Genomic DNA, 16,359 nt, shown 5'->3' on the forward strand with positions numbered 1-16,359 from the left:
ACCTGAGGCAAGATTAAAGGGACCAGAGAAGCTCATCAAGATTAGGAAACCACCTGAGACCCTGCACACACCCTAATCTTGTCAGCAATCCCACTCTTCTGGAACTCCGCAGAAGAATGTAAGACTGTTACTGCGTTGATCCTTATCACATACCCCTGACCGCAAGACCCGCCTATAAGACTTCCCTATTACCCAAAGAGGGGGGCAGAGTTCTTGCGCACTAGCCTGCTGTGTTCCCCCCTTTGCCTGGCAAAGAATAAAGCCACCCTTCCTTTCTCCTCCAAAACTCTGTCTCCGTATCTCATTTCGGCATTGGTGCACAGGGAGCCAAGATTTTGGCAGCAAATTCTGGGGGCTCTTCCAGGATCAACTCGTGGGCATGTGGCCGCACAGGGCCCCTCAGTTTGATCAGATGCTTGGGGATTTCTCTCCATGCCAGTGTCCCCAGGGAGAGCAGAGGGTTGGAGGATTTCTCTGAAGCCAGGTCACCAGGGTATCCCTGCCGTGGGCCATGCCCTGATCACACCTAGCCTGCCGTCTGGACTGCGGAACTCCGAGGTTGCAGTGGCGAATGGGGGGCAGGTTGCCCTAGCAGCTGCCAAGGCTTTCCTTGCCTGAGGACACCTTCTTTTTCCCTTCCCTGCATCGCCCGGACTTTCACTTTGAGGAGACATTAACTCTTGGAGGATCAGAAAGAGGTCATTTGGTTCGTCATGACACACCCGCGAGCAATTTGGTAAGTGCACACCAGGATCTTTTCCACTTTGTCCATTTGGGGTACTTCGGTTCCAATGTGGGGAACTTCGGTTCCAATTTGGGGAACTCTCCCTGTGAAGGGAAATTCCATTTGTAAGGTGCCACTTTAGACAAAGGTCACAGGTCTAGTGGGACTGGGAAGTCACATTTGGGGCATTTTTGCCATTTGGCTTTTGATTTCTGGGCATCTCTTTGCCTTTTGTTTTAATTTGAGTGTTACTTCCAGCTGGTGAGGTTCTGGTTTGGTTTGGTTACTTTGGTTTGAGCACACAGACATCTGGTACTAACTGCTAGAGCTAAAATGGGAAGTGCTTCCTCTAAGGTTCCATCCCCACCTGGGAGCCCCTTGGGAAAAATTTTGAATGACTGGTCGACCTATAGCTATGATCCAATGACAAAAAGGCCTAAAAGTGGGTCTCTTACAATTAGATCTTTATTGCTACAGGATGGGAAAATGGATGGACAGAGGTTTCCTTATGTCCAGGACTTTCTCCTATAATCAAAAGCCAGGGGAATCAGAAAAACTCTCCTGTCTCAGGGGTGAACCAAGCTTCCCCCACTTCTGCAAGTTTCCTTAATCCTTCAGATTCTTCTGAACATACTAAGACCCCCACCTCCCCAAAGGGACAATCCCTGCTGGAACAACATTTTTTTTTTTTTTTTTTTTCAATTTATCAGGATTTTTTTTTTTTTTAACATCTTTATTGGGGTATAATTGCTTTACAATGGTGTGTTAGTTTCTGCTTTATAACAAAGTGAATCAGTCATACATAAACATATGTTCCCATATGTCTTCCCTGTTGCGTCTCCCTCCCTCCCACCCTCCCCATCCCACCCCTCCAGGCTGTCACAAAGCACCGAGCCAATATCCCTGTGCCATGCGGCTGCTTCCCACTAGCTATCTACCTTACTGCGTTTGAGGGAACAACATTTTATCAGCCAGTCTGTCCTTGTTATCAGGGCCAATTTGAGCACTATCTGGTCTAAATTTTAGCTATGAACTATGACCACAGAAAAGGAAAGGTGATTTTTGACAGTGTGGCCACAATATTCTTTGGACTCTGGAGAAAACTGGTTAGATAAAACTTTATTGAAATTGCAAATTCAATTATTTTTGCATGTGTAATTAGAGAAAGCTAGCTTGTTAAAATACTTCTTTTTTTTTTCAGAATTCTGACCCTGAGGGAACAAGTCCTACTAGGAGAACATGGTTTCTCTCCTGTACCTTGAGACCATGGCTGTCAGGAATACTTATCTTATCTAGACCACCCCTAATTCCTGAGACTTAAGGAAAAAAAAAAAAGAGGAAGAAGGCTTTTAAAATTTTTTCTTATTCCAACTGTTTATAAACTAGTGAGTTTTATATTGTGATATCTGATTCATGACTAAGTTTGGAAAATGAAGCTATGAGATCTCTTGTTGTGTCTGTCTGGATATATGTACGTCTCAGTATATGTCTTTGGATATTATTGCTGAGGTTAATTTATAAATGAGCTCTATTAAATTGGCTTAAAGAAGAGTGCTTAAAGTAAGCACTTACAAATCAAAAGATTCTAAATACATGAGAAATTAAGCTAAATGAATTTTAGGCTCATGTGAACTGGGAAATATTCAGTATTAAATTAACACCTGGTATTAATGTTTAAGTTTGTTGATCTAATTAATATACATGTCTTCAGAGTCATCAACATTAATACTTTCACTGCACCTAGGTTTCATATGAGTTAAATAAGACCTTATTATATCTGTTGCAAATTTGTCAGCAAGGAAAGTAACTCGATGTGAAGAAACTTTTAAGGAAAGAAAATGCAAATGAGATGAGATTTTAGATAAACTCTATTAATAATAATTATACTTTAGGACTGTCTATCTAAAATAGATTCTGGTAACTTGAAATTCTAGAGTTGTGCTGAACTAAGTTAAGTGATGGAAGTTTATTGAACAGCTAGGTCATTCCCAAATAAAATAAGATACTGAAACATTAATTACTGAACATTGGCTTCCTTTTACAGAGAAACAAAAGGTATTTAGAACTTTTTTGGTTTTTTTTCGGTACGCGGGCCTCTCACCGCTGTGGCCTCTCCCGTCGCGGAGCAGAGGCTCCGGACGCGCAGACTCAGCGGCCATGGCTCACGGGCCCAGCCGCTCCGCAGCATGCGGGATCCTCCCAGACCGGGGCACGAACCCGCATCCCCTGCATCGGCAGGCGGACTCTCAACCACTGCGCCACCAGGGAAGCCCTTAGAACTATTAATGAATATGTTTGGTGCCACGTTCTCTAAAGAAAGCAAATGTTTTTAGAAAATATCACTGGTATTTATGTTCACCAATCTACAGAATGCTGATGTAAAGGACCGTTCATAATTGCTTACTTCTTAGTTTTCACAAGAAATTAAGGTTTTAAGAGCTGAGGATTCCAATTTAAACATGTAATTAAAGCTAACAGAAACAATAAAGGAAACATTTCAGTATACAGTAGGAAAGTAGGACGTATGTTTTCAATAAAGAAGGAATGAGGGATGGAATTGCATTTTACTAAGGGAAAGGGAAGTAGGTCTGACTTACAGCTGGCTGATTCTGAATAGGGAAATAAAGTGATGGATACAAAAAGTGATAGAAAAGTTTGTCAAAGTGGACTCGGAGAAAAGAGTTTTGTACATGGTTGGGACTGACTAAGGTTAAAATAAATTTAATTGAGTAAATGAATTTTAAAAGTAAGCAGGTGCAAAACTTGGATTTGTTTTTTCTCTCTCTTAAGAGGACAAGATTTCTTAAAATGCTGAACTGCCTACGATAACAGATTTCAAGTTTCTTTACCTTTTAAGTGATCTGTTCTGTAATTGCCTTTGAAATCTTTTATTGTTACTTTGGCTGAGTGAATAACACTGTTTCACAGTGACCTGTGATTCTATATGACTGAGTGTTCTAAACCCTTTTGATATTTCCTTTTTTTTGACAAAACTTCCCAAATAAAATTATAATGAAGTTTCTTCAACCTCTAGTTAACTTTGGGATGCTTCAAAGGGCCCCTGAAACATCCCAGAAAGAGATATTTAACTATGGTTCATTTGGTATGTTAAATTACATGGGAAGTATTGTCAAGTAATAAATCCTCTTAGGTTATATGGTATGGTAAATTTTTACTAATATAGATATTCTAGAAATTGTATGGAATTCCTAAAGATCTGACATGTCCTGGTAAAATGTTATCAGTCATAATTCTAGTTATTATCTTAAAGTGTTGTATGTCACAGCAGTAACCAAGTTACTTTGTCAATTGCATTGTAAGCAGATTTTAAACATACCTTCTTAAGTCTTTTGTCATTATAGACACTTATGGTTTTACTCTAATGCCTTTGCAAAAATGCTTCCTCTTCAAGAAGACTTAGAGAAAGGACTTTGGATTAATACAAGTTTCTGACTTTCAGACCATAATGTTGAACTGGAGATTAGAAACTCTTAGGTTCCCAGCAGCTTTATCAGATGAATTAAGAAGGCTAACTCACTAACAGATCAGATGTCCCAAGACCTGCAATCAGGGGATTATGCATGCTGGAAAAGACATAATTTAAAGGACTATCTCCAACGTGGACAGAAGGACCCTTATTAGAGAAGACTGCTGACCTCAAACTCACCTTAAAACAATGCTCAAACAAAGGAGAAACTACACTCATACCAGGATGAGAAGACGACAACATCAGAAGCAGACAGCTTACCCTAGATGCTGGACCTGATTTGTATGATCATTTATAATGTTTTCTTGACTTCTTGGACTTTTGCATATAAATCGAATATTTTTCTATCATGGACATGATCCTACGCTAGTTTTAAAAACTCAGTCCAATTGTTGGGTTTGTGGCCAATTACCTGTGTCTAGTACTTATGGATTACCTTGGTGGATTTCTCCATTCCAAGGCTCTAACTGGATAGCCCTTAGGAAATTTATTTTAGAAGAAAGAAGGTTCAGTCCTGTTCACGCTACTCTTGATATTACTAGATGGGATCCCCTCACCTAGCCAATTAATAATACTTGTTCCGACTCTGGCCATAAATATTAATTTTCCTCTATTACTCAGGCTCAATCAGGGCAACAAACAAAATTTCAGCCAAAGAATAAAACCTCCCACAACCATGGGATGGATTTATGTAGTTAACACCAAACTATGCTAATTTAAGTTTAAAGGCTCCTCTATGTTGAGAACAATTAAATTGTACTAAGGATAATCAGTCTAGTAACATTAGGATATGAGGCTGTGTGCCTTATGGACAGTACCATTATATCATTTCCCTTAAAGATAAGGGTTGATACAGAACAGACTAAGTCAGATGACCTCAGATATACCAGGCTGCACCTAATGGAAGTTCTTGACATATATTCTTATTTATGATTTTACTAATCTGCTAGGTATATGTTTTTTTTATATTGTCTGTTTTACAAAATTGTTGTTTCTTGCATTACCAAATGTGTGACTAAGCCTCTGATAAAATGATGATGTACAGTTCCGTATGAGATCAATGATTGTAATAGTGTAACTCTAGATATGGGAAGAAGCAACAACAGGGAATATTTTCCTGGGCCATAAGAGATTAGTGAGACAGGTGGTCCGGAGACTTTTGGCACTATTAATGAGGCCTAGTCCAATAATAATAGCACATTGAGTGGCTTATCAGTGAAATCTTCGCCAGACCACGGAATAAGCATTCCTAGCACCGTGGGATGAAATGGTCATGAAATGTGCCCCCAAACTATGGTCAAATTTATGACCCTGAAGGGGCCCTGCCAACTGAAAATTGGCACTTGCCATCTGCCTCTGCAAGGATTAAGTCAATGGCCACTGTGGCCATTGACCTTCAACACCCGCAGAAAGGAGTTCAGGGTGGAGATCAGGAATGAGGCACTCTGTGCTCTGGGGAAAAACTGGCAGAACAGGCCTTCAGATAGTTAGATACTTTCAGGAGAAGATTTTATGAGCCTAAATTCTTGCATTTTCCCATATCTAGAAAAGCAGTGAAATCATTAATAGTGCCATCTGCTTTAACATTGAAGAGGGGAATGCATTTGAAAGTCAAAATGGAATAACTATGGTAAAACTAGGTGACCACTGTGGATGTGATCTCAGATGCATTCATTCCTGTATTGTTGCAAACTTGAATTTTCTAAGCTATATCAGACACCACAAGGTTTTAAAAATTCCCCCACCCTCTTCAATGGGATTTTGGCTGAAGATCTGAGAGGATTATGCCTGGATCAAGGTTGAATAAAAGCTTTTACAGCCAGAAAAAGCATTGCAAGTGACAAAAACCCTTCTTAATGACATTCTTAAGAAAACTTTCACCAAGCTATGCTGGAAAAGTCATCTAAAATGGGACAAGGTCTTTACAATTGCTATGTTCAATTGTTAACCGCTATGCATGAGTTTGTGTTCCACAGGTGTCCCCCTTGTCTGAAAGCTCCCTTGTACCCCCTCAAAGCAGGAGACTGGGTGCTACTGAAAGTATGAAAAAGAGCAATGACCTGAGCAGCAGCTTGAAGAAAAATGGAAGGGATCCTACAACATTCTTCTCTAAAATTGGATGGAGTAAAACCGTGGGTACATCACACCAGAGCAAGAAAATTACCAGAGACTGACCAGCCAAGCCTGCCTACAGCCAGCGAGCAGACTCCTGAGAAGCAGGCATTTCACCGTTTGAGAAACTTTAAGTATGTGTTACAACAAGCTGAATGAAAGTTCTGTTTTCTTATCCTTTCTCATACCTTATGCATACACTGATTCTTTCGATAATTCTAACTGCTAGATATGTGGTCAGCTTCCTATTTCTGGGTCTTCAGGATTGCCTTGATGGTTTTTCCCCATACAGGGAACGGTTTGGTAACAACTGTCTCTGAAGTGCCGGTTCCAGACTGAACTTCAGACCTATTCTCCTGAATTCCTAAGGAAATGAGATTTATTCTGTCTACTACAGTTCTAGTTCTCACTCTTCTTATCTCTAACTGGGTCTATTGCACCAAAATGGCAGAACAAGGGATTGAGATCTTAATCATATAAGACTTGGATCCAGGACTTGAAACTCAAATATTTCTCATTTGGTATCTATTCCCCCAAATTTAGGCAGGACTATGCCCCATCTCAGCAAGAAGTAGTTAGAGCGGTCGTCATCCCATTCCCTGAAAGATTTGGAGAAAGCTAAAACTGAAATGGGGATTAAAACCAAGTCCCCCTAAAACCGAGTCCCTCTGCCGAGTTTATGATTAACATCTCCATCCAAAATGATTGTTCCCTTTTTCGTCCAACATCTGTTCTCCTCAAGATTGAGGAGTATCAAAGAAAAGGGAGGAATGAAACCGAGCGGGGCCCTATGGGACTCCCAGGCATGGAGGCCTTTTTGTCCCCCATTTCTTGTAGGCAAGACTCCAGCCTCCATGACCTTCCCTGAGTTCCAAAGGGCAGATTCAAACAGTTGCAAATCAAGGGAGGAGCAGCCAGGAAACCACCTGAGGCAAGATTAAAGGGACCAGAGAAGCTCACCAAGATTAGGAGACCACCTGAGACCCTGCACACACCCTAATCTTGTCAGCAACCCCACTCTTTTGAAACTCTGCAGAAGAAAGAAGCATGCAAGACTGTTACTGCATTGATCCTTATCACATACCCCTGACCACTGAGCCCTGCCTATAAGACCTCCCTATTCCCCAGGGAGGGAGGCACAGTTCTTGAGGCGCTAGCCTGCTGTGTTCCCCGCTTTGCCTGGCAAAGAATAAAGCCACCCTTTCTTTCTCCTCCAAAACTCTGTCTCCGTATCTCATTTCGGCATCCGTGTACAGGGAGCCAAGATTTTGGTAGCACTAATACTGCCTGAAGGTGGGGGACAGTGTCAGAAATTCTACATATGAATTTCCAAGGGACACAAACACTCAAACCATGGCATCTCCCATGCTTCATTTTGCCTTTTTTTTTTTTTTCTGTACATCTAACAGCAACCAAATGTGTTCATTTTAAAGATTTTTCTGTCAGCATTTTTTAAGAATGAAGAAGAGTGGAGGTATGGAGAAGTTAAACATCAGACATAAGCCATCTAACCACAGAAGAGAGCAGAGAATTTTTTAAAAGGAAAAAAAAGCCCCTGCCCAGAGGGCTTGTGGTGTCGATTAGACACGTGGAGGGAGCGCGACAAGACAGGGCAGGCACTCAGGGAGACAGGTGGCAGCCAAGGATAACTGTCTTTGTTCCTGGCCAGGCCAGCCTGTCACCTGCCACCTTGGAGGCAGCTCAGGGGAAGGCTCCAGAGAGAGATTAGAGAGAGGACAGAGTGGGATGAATTACTTCCAATAATAAGTGGAAATGAAGAATGGCTGAGAGGGGCCCAGACACTTGGCTTCTGACTCCTGTCCTCTCATATTCCTGCGCATGAGAGGGAGACATGAAGAATACCAATGAATCTGCTCCCCAACCTTCACAAGACTAAGAGGAAAAGGCAGACCTGAGAGCCAAACAGAGGGTGTCTAGGATGTGACACTGGCATTGCTAAATATCATATGTGTGTATGTAGGAGTGTGTGTATGTGTATGTGCGTGTGTGTGTGTGTATTTACTGTTCCAAGGTTAGTTTATTCTTCTAACATATGTTATTGTGCTGAACCCTTGTGTGCAGGTGACATCTTCCAGCCTCACCCATGCCATAACCCTGCAGCATTCTCTATTCATAGATTCCAGGGCTAGAGCCCAAAGACATCTCAGTCCAACACGTCTTGTCACATTGAAATAAAAGCAAAATTAAAACCTAGACATTGTGGAATGCCTCATAAACCTCCCCCGACACACAACCCAGGCTCAGGTTTCCCAGCGTAAAACTGCTGCTCCTAAGACAACCTCTTAATAGGCATGTGGAGTATGTAGGTCAAGAAGGACAGATTTTCCTCCTTTTATTACAAGAAATTACATCAGTTCAAGGCATGCTATTGAAGGAGAGTGTCCTGAGCAAAGCTGATGAAAGGTGGCAAAGTCTGTCCAATGTGGGATTCAACCCTGGTTCACCAAGGACGCAGCTGGGACTTGCATCCTGTGAACGCTCCCCTCTGTCCCTGGATCGGCAATCTCATAAACTAAGGAAAAAAGGGGGGGTCTGTGAGCACTCAGGTCCTGATCCTTGAGTTTACCTGACTACTTCATTCCTTTTTAAGATAGTCACCTCCGTTTACTAAATGGCAACTCGCCCAGTGACACATCAGCACTCAGGTCCTGATCCTTGAGTTTACCTGACTACTTCATTCCTTTTTAAGATAGTCACCTCCGTTTACTAAATGGCAACTCGCCCAGTGACACGGCAGTAAATTAAAGTGTTAGTTGGGATTGAGTTTTTGCATTGTTCCCTTTCTTCAGTGATTTCAAAACTTGTGGAGGACGAGTATTTTAGACTGTGCCAGCCAGAGGAAGGGAAAAGAGATTCACAGGGTTTGACAGTTCTGATGAATGAATAGTTGAAACATCACAGGCTGACTCTGCAGGAGCCACGGAGATAGCCAGGACCCAGAGAGAGGCAAAAGCCTTTCTTGGAGAGGAAGGACTCTACCTGGTTGGTAAGAGGGTGACAGCTTTCAGCCCCTTCCAAGCTCCACCTATGGCATAGAGGGTAGGAAGTGCTAAGACAGGGGGAAAGAAAATGGCCTCCCTGTGGTGCCTGGGTCTTGAGTGCTGACTTCCAGAGCTGAGGCTGGACTTGACACTAGTTGCTGAACTACTGGGGGGAAAACAAGATAGAGGCACCTTGAGCCTGCAGATCATTTCTTTTCATCCCCCGCTGTGAATGGAGAAAGTTTGGGACAAGCCCTGATGTGTGCAATAAAAGCTGTCTTTCTGGATTTGCAAGTAGATTAATGAGGTTGAGTTTTATAGAAAACATATTTCAAACACATTAGCCACAGGCCAAACATCTCCTTGGAAGAATTTTATTTTTAGAAGAGACTTAAGAGTACTTTCTTTACAGTACCTGATACTAAAATCAATCCCTGTGATTACTTGAAACTCTATTTACTGTAAACCTTCCAGGACAAGAAAGGCTTTGACAAATTCTCACCAGAGTGGGGTTGCATGCTCCACTAATCTCACTCATGAAAACTGGGAGTGGAGAGGGTGGGAAGCAGCCCTGCAGTTACACTCGGCCGTCTCCTGCTTTTCAAGTTGTCTGACAGAAACTGCCAGATCGGAGAACCAAGTTCCTATTTGGATTTGACACAGTCTTGGGCGTGTCACAACTTTTCTAAGTCTCAATTTTCCTATTTATATAAGAAAGAATTGCAAGGATTTCCCTGGTGGCGCAGTGGTTAAGAATCCGCCTGCCAATGCAGGGGACACGGTTTCGAGCCCTGGTCTGGGAAGATCCCACATTCCACGGAGCAACTAAGCCTGTGTGCCACAACTACTGAGCCTGTGCTCTAGAGCCCGCGAGCCACAAGTACTGAGCCCGCGTGCCACAACTACTGAAGACCGTGCACCTAGAGCCCGTGCTCTGCAACAAGAGAAGCCACTGCAATGAGAAGCCCACGCACCGCAACGAAGAGTAGCCCCTGCTCCCTTCAACTAGAGAAAGCCCGCGCGCAGCAATGAGAACCAACACAGCCAAAATAAAAATAATAAATTTTTAAAAATAGAGAAATAAACTGGTACTAACTTGTAGAATCTCTGTGGGGAGAGAAACTTCCTTAAAAAAAAAAAAAGAAAGAATTGCAAAAACCATTTCCTTCCTAGCCCAGGAATTGCTTTCAGAACTATGAAAGCACACCTGAGATTCCCTCAGCTTTGCTAAGGAACATACCTACCGGCACAAATTTGAGTCAAATCATGTCTGGAAGTTTTACATTTAAAGTGGAAACATTTTCAGGATTGCTGTTTCAATCCCTCCAACAAACCTATGAGGCAGGTAACATAGATGAGAGTTTGAGACTTAGAGAGCTTATGTATTTTTCTCAGTCCCAGAGCTATTAGGTGATAAACTGGTACCGTTCATTTATTTCTACTGCAGCAATTCCCCATCACCTCTTCTAGCTGATTTCCGTGACCAGTTGCAGAGAATTTACCTGTCTCAAAAGTCTAGGACTGAATCATAGTTGTAATAGTTGCTACCAACGGAGGCTCTACCATGAGCCATGTATTTGGACAGTTACATTCACTAACTCAAACCCTCACAGCAACCCTGCAAGTAGGTGGTATTGTACTCATTTTATAGATCAGTAAGGCTAGAATCATTTAAATATAAATGATGGGGTAACGATTCAGATCTTTGCTGTGCCACCTTCCACTCCACGATTAGGAGAGAAAGAATTCCATCAGGGGACTCTGGAAAGTCTAATGACCTTCCCAATATCACTAGACTCCTGGGGACTTCAACTCAAGGTGCTCTTACCAGGGCCAAGTCTTTAAAACTCACCCAAATCTATATGCTGTTGGCTGTGGAACATCCAGAAGGTATGGTAACTATATCAGTCTACTATGTAAAATTCCTGCCTGAGAGGGAAAACTCACTCACGTTCTGGGGAAATCCAGAATTTATTAACCTTCCACCTCGGACTACAGCACATCATGGCCATTTATGAAAAAGCAATTATTTGTATGTCTACAAAATATATCATCCTCTCCATGAGATTATAATCTCTGGGGGAGCAGAGCCCATAGGTTGTACTTTGTGTCTGCCTTGCCCACAGAGAACGTAAAGCAGATACTCCACAAATACAACCAGCCCAGTGGGGAGGCGGGTGGCTGGGTTGAATGGGCTGCAAGAAAGTTTAGGGGAGACTTCAGCCTACCCTGAGACTTCAGATAAAAAATAAAAAAGATGAAAATAAGAAAGTGGGGGGCATGGAACTACATTAAAGACAGCCCAAGTAAGCAAGGTACAGACCAGAGAATTCAATCCCACACTCAACTCAGAAAGGATAAAGTTAGCACAGTGCAAAACAGTGTAAAAAGTAAACAGTGTAAAAGCAAGAGGGTTTTTCCCCTTCAGGAGTCCAGCAAAATTGCAGCACCACAAAATATGTCTTATTCTAAGTAGCAAGTAGCAAGCATGCAGTCCCAGGGGGTGTGACAACCCTGTTATTAAGTCAGGGCTCATAAAATACATACTCCTGTGGGGACTTTTGCCAAAGGTCTCAGAAGTCCATCTGAGCTTTTGCTTCTGGAAGGTTCCCTTCCCAGGAATATATCCATAAATTGATCATTCGAATCATCAGTCACCTCCAGGACAGGGCTTATCCTGCGGGGTGGGGGGGTGGTGTTAAGAACGTACTTTACATATAGAAGAAAGACCCTTCCCTCCCTAGAGCACCCAGAGAACTAAGAGGGATGGAAGCTTAACCACGAGTTTACATTGTGTTCGATTTTTAAAGAATCCTCAAGTGCAGTAAACACTTCATTCATTACCCATAGGTAACTTCGTTCTTTTACAAATTTTCCACCTCATTTGCCATCACTGGGTGACATCCCCCCATGTCCAAAAATGGCGCAGGGTATCCTAGCACCTAACATTAGTCAGTGAGGATCCAGGGAATGCTTCTGCATTTTAATATCAGCTAAAGCAAGCATAATACAGTTAAACCTGTTATTCTCCTTCCCTCCCCCATCCCCGCTCTACACACACACACACACACACACACACACATGCATGCACTCACGCATGCGTGCGCGCATGAGCGCGCACACGCACACACACACACACACACATTCCAAAGCTAATTACATGTGATTTGGGGGTTTTTCCAGAGCTAGAGATTATCCACCTCACTGTTTCCCTAGCGTCAACTGCATTGTGACACATTTTACCATCCTGCTTAAAGAAGCAGGTCTGACATCTCATCCTGTGGCTCTTTTAGAAAAGGGAAAACAGCGGGAATTTCACACAACCGGACCTGACCCTCAGCAGCACAAATCTGGGATGTGTTAGGGATGAGAAAACAGCTCCACATCTGCATGGCGACTTCCGTTCTCCGAGCTCCGGATGGACCAGAGACTTCACTGGGGCCTCACTAGTGAACCAGGGTTCCATCCAGCCTGTCAGCCCAGGCCTCCAGGCGACTCCTCCTGACCACAGGAGGCCTCCCTGGCCTTTTGTTCTGCAGGCAGTTTGGACCACATCCCTTCAGCATTTCAGACTCCGCTGTTCCCAGCCCAAATCCGAGCTAATAATCCAATCTCCATCTGTTTCCCTGCTCTGAAAAATTTTAAATGGGAGACGCGCTGCTCTTTATTTCCTGTCTCACTCTCCCCACTGATTTTTAAACAGTTTGGCACTTCCACCCTCAGCAATGGATGCCTTTCACTGACCCATGGAGCCATAATAAGTGACCGCACAAACTCCAATCGGGGTGCTGAGCTGAACAGCACGGTCTCCACTCAGAGTGCGGTCTAACCAGTCAAGATGCAATCTACTGCATCCGGAGGTGGATGCATTCTGACCCCTAGGGGGAGAGGGCTCCTCGTGCAACTGGCTCTATTCCCCCCTCTACCTTGTACTTTCTCCTTCCCTTGAGAATTGAGTCTCTGATGTTCTGTGCTAAGGAAAGGACAAGCACAATCCCCTGTTCCCAAAGCTGCTAATCACAAACAGCAGGGAAGATGGAGACGTCGCCCTCCACATTTGTGGGAGACAAATGTGCACACACATAGCTCCGCTCTTGTTCCTGGAAGGCAGCGTTCTTTTTTGGCTTGAATTCCCAAAGGAAGTGGCTATTTTGAACCAGCCTGGGGGATATGAAGATAGCTGACCATTCTTGTCGTCCAAATATCCAGAAGGTGAGGGACCGTCTGTGGCTGGTTGAACTACATTCTTTAAGTTTTAGGTCGAAGTTGATTCTCTTCCCATACGATTTCCACAATGTTCCTTTTCTTTATTTTTCCATGAAAAACTATCCTCCTACACTTTCCTATTTGTGACTGTCAAGGTTTTTTTTTGTTTGTTTTGTTTTTTATCTTTTTTTAACATCTTTATTGGAGTATAATTGCTTTACAATGGTGTGTTAGTTTCTGCTTTATAACAAAGTGAATCAGTTATACATATACATATGTTCCCATATCTCTTCCCTCTTGCGTCTGTCTCCCTCCCTCCCACCCTCCCTATGCCACCCCTCTAGGTGGTCACAAAGCACCGAGCTGATCTCCCTGTGCTATGTGGCTGCTTCCCACTAGCTATCTATTTTACATTTGGTAGTGTATATATGTCCATGTCACTCTCTCACTTCGTCCCAGCTTACCCTTCCCCCTCCCCGTGTCCTCAAGTCCATTCTCTAGTAGGTCTGTGTCTTTATTGAGGATAAAAAACACAGATGCTCCTCCAGGCATGTTATTAGTGCCCAATAAGCTGAAACTTGAAACAAAACTGTAAAATTAAGTTTTTCTCCAACACTCAATACTTCTCGACCCCCCAACAGGCACACACACTTTGCTTGCTTCTCTCACCACCTTGATACCCTCCTGAGGCTTCCTGGAAGCCTTGGGCATGGGACAGTGGCCTGCCCACCCACCCCCGTCCTGCAGTTGCCTGAGCTCCAAGTTCACCCCTTCCCCCATCACTTAATCTCTCAAACTCATTCAAACAGATGTGTTAATGGACGATAATGGAAAATAACAATAACAACACTTTACAAATGTACGGAATAAAATACTGTTCAAAGCACTGAACAGTTTTCAAGGCTTTTACATTAAATCATTTCACTTGATAATGTTTCTTACATTGGCCCATTGGTTAGATAGGACAGAAATTTTCGTCTCCGTTTTATGGAAGAGGTAATTGAGATCCTTAGCGTTTAAATGTCTGGACCAAAGTCACAGCACTGGAAGGATGAGGGTTGGGACTAGATCCTAATGTTCAGGAAACTTGTTCCCATGCTATGGCTGGACGGTTGCTCTTTCAGCCTGTGTGTCTCCTTTTGAAAAAGAACAGCTAAAGTAGGCAATGTCTTAATTGTTTCACAAGGCAGAGACACGCTAGAACCGCTGGGGGTACTTGTTCATAGTGTAGATTCCTGGGCACCACCCCAGACCTACTGAATCTGAATCTGAGAGTGGGGACTAGAAATCTATAATTTAGTTCATTTCTAGAATGATTCTTATACACACTAATGTCTGAGAACCTTTTTTTTTTAAGTCAAAGAGCTAGATTTCTAATGGTGAAATTTCAGCCTTTAGAGAAAGGTTAAAGAACTATATGAGAAACTCTTGATGTTGAATGCCATTAATGCTTTCTGAGCACACATCTACTACGCTGTGGTCTGCACATCCCAGAATACAAAGACTCTGCCGAAGTACTGTTCCCCACCTTCCCCTCCACCCCAAGGCTATTCTGCCCCAACCTGGAGCACCCACCGCAATTTGGAGAGGGGGCCATGTCCTGTGCTTTTTTCTGTTTTCTGTCCTCAGTCTCCATGTTCTGTCGTGCTTGATGCTGTTAAGTATAAACTCAGAAAGGAGAAGAAAGAATAAAAGAGTATTAGGAAAACACTCTCGTCTTCCTTCCAAGAACATTTTTCTCCACCATTATGGAAGAATAATACGTTATTATCAAGGATCAAATCCCCATTGTGACTACATTTATGTAAAATTCCAAAACATCTGGATAATTGATTGACTTTTTCTCTTTTCATTTGACTGTGCAGCATTGTGTACAACCAGCCCGTGTGTTCCCCCATGGGAACTGCTGTGGATATAAATCCATCCCTCAGCTCTTTAATTAAAGTTGCAAAAACATCAAGAGGGTCTCACCCTTGTAAACATAAGGAGGCTTTCCAGGAAATAGCTCTGCCTCTTGTGTTAACAGATGTCATGGGGCAGTTGGGTGGGAGAGTGTTGTTTTAAAATTCTCAATCTGCCTTGCAAGAGTTTTTTCCTTAGATGGTTCCTGGATAGCATCACACTTTTCTCTTTTCAACTTTCACATCACCTCATGCAGCTTTTCTGCCCCTCCTCACAGCTGTGGTCTGAACGTCTGTGTCCCCACCCAAGATTCATATATTGAAATCCTATCCCGCAAGAGGAATGGGAGGTGATTAGGTCAGGAGACCCCAGAGACAACACTTGCCCCTTCCACCATGTGAAGGCAAAGCAAAAAGTCAGCAGTCTGCAATCTGGAAGAGGGCCTTCACCGGAACTCGACCATGCTGGCACCCTGATCTTGGACTTCCATCCTCCAGAACTGTGAAAATGAATTTCTATTGTGTATAAGCTTCCCAGTCCCAGTGCTATTTTGTTATTGCAACCAGAACAGACTAAGACACTCACCCTGAACACTTACCATGTGGACCAGAAATAACCCAAACACCAATTCCTTAGACCTCTGAGGGCCATCATCTGCCATGGCTGATTTCCCTGGATTGGGCCACATTCTCATTATTTCCCTCCTGAGAGAGTGAGCAGCTCTGTAGTACCACAATACTGGATGCCTCTTCCTGACTTTAAATATCTGGGCGAAAAGTAGAAAATCTTTTCAGAAAATCATCATGATAACAAGGTTCCAGACACCAAAACGAATTTTTTTTTAATCCAGATTCTTTTGGGGTTATTGGTTTCAATGTCTCTTTGCATGCTGCTTTGCCAACAACAAGCAGCCTTCCAGGTAAGTG

The 16,359-nt window shown here is 43.0% G+C and overlaps 1 long non-coding RNA gene across 2 annotated transcripts in view; it reads right to left on the reverse strand.

Moving 5' to 3' along the window:
* The window catches only part of LOC117202083 (uncharacterized), a 70,907-nt gene that overhangs the window by 51,980 nt on the left and 2,568 nt on the right, over nt 1-16,359 (reverse strand). The window contains exons 3-5 of one of the 2 annotated variants that reach the window (XR_004484254.2): nt 16,019-16,199; nt 15,107-15,932; nt 8,657-8,856 (exon numbers count right to left, since the gene is read on the reverse strand). This is a non-coding gene — a long non-coding RNA (uncharacterized LOC117202083). Of the gene's footprint in view, nt 1-8,656; nt 8,857-15,106; nt 15,933-16,018; nt 16,200-16,359 lie in introns of those variants that run through there. The other variant, XR_007477768.1, reaches the window with a different exon arrangement.

This window comes from Orcinus orca, chromosome 1 (genome assembly GCF_937001465.1).
Source record: "Orcinus orca chromosome 1, mOrcOrc1.1, whole genome shotgun sequence".
Classification (NCBI taxonomy): domain Eukaryota; kingdom Metazoa; phylum Chordata; class Mammalia; order Artiodactyla; family Delphinidae; genus Orcinus; species Orcinus orca.